At 38.8% G+C, this 806-nt stretch overlaps 1 non-coding gene across 1 annotated transcript; it reads right to left on the bottom strand.

Annotated features, from left to right (window-relative positions):
- Positions 1-385: 385 nt before the first annotated feature.
- LOC125166871 (U6 spliceosomal RNA) lies at positions 386-492 on the bottom strand. Its single transcript, XR_007152580.1, has one exon. It is a non-coding gene; the product is annotated as a U6 spliceosomal RNA (small nuclear RNA).
- Positions 493-806: the final 314 nt, after the last annotated feature.

The following is an 806-nucleotide window of genomic DNA, read 5'->3' on the forward strand; positions in this document are numbered from 1 at the left end:
CCCAGGCTCCTCGTCTGTAACAGGAGAACCCCAGAAGACCTCTAAGATCCCTATACTTCTAAAGAATAGTTCTTAATCTGAATCATATTTTGAGATTTGTGTTATTCAGCAGAAGATCCAGAACTTTTAAGAATGGTCCGGGCTGAGAAATAGATTGTGGACTTTCCATTATTCTTTTAAAATTATTTTTTATTATTTATTCATTTTTATGGAGATTTTTTTTCTTTATTGAAAAACTTAAGACTTGGGCACATCAAATAAAACCAGTTTCTGGGGGAGAAAAATCAAAACCCACAACAGAAAAAAAAAAAAAGTTAACACTGTCTGAGTCACAGCAGAACCCAGAGGATATATTCTTTTAATTGAAAAATTCTAGGTGCTTCCTAAAAATATGGAATGCTTCATGAATTTGCATGTCTTCCTTATGCCGAGGTGATGCTCATCTTCTTTGTGTTGTTCCAATGTTAATATATGTGCCACCAAAGCGAGCACCCGTTACTCTTTTTTACCAGTGAATTCACAGGTGGTGAAAAAAACATTTTGACATGGGAAGCTCAGGTTTTATTTTCAAAGCACCCACCTGGCTGCTTCCACTGCAACAGGCAGGATGGATGTATAGTCTCAGGTCCTTTGCCATTGTTGGTAGAAAAAGTGGTCAAATGCTGTGCAAAGAGGAAATGCTAATGAACACAGATTCACTCCTCTGGTTGACAGTTCCTTTGACTCTGGCCCCAGAGAGGCCATACTGTTTTCTGATGACAGATGGCGCACTTCACCAAAAGATCACCACCACAACCTGACGGTTG

Source organism: Prionailurus viverrinus, chromosome B2 (assembly GCF_022837055.1).
Source record: "Prionailurus viverrinus isolate Anna chromosome B2, UM_Priviv_1.0, whole genome shotgun sequence".
Lineage (NCBI taxonomy): Eukaryota > Metazoa > Chordata > Mammalia > Carnivora > Felidae > Prionailurus > Prionailurus viverrinus.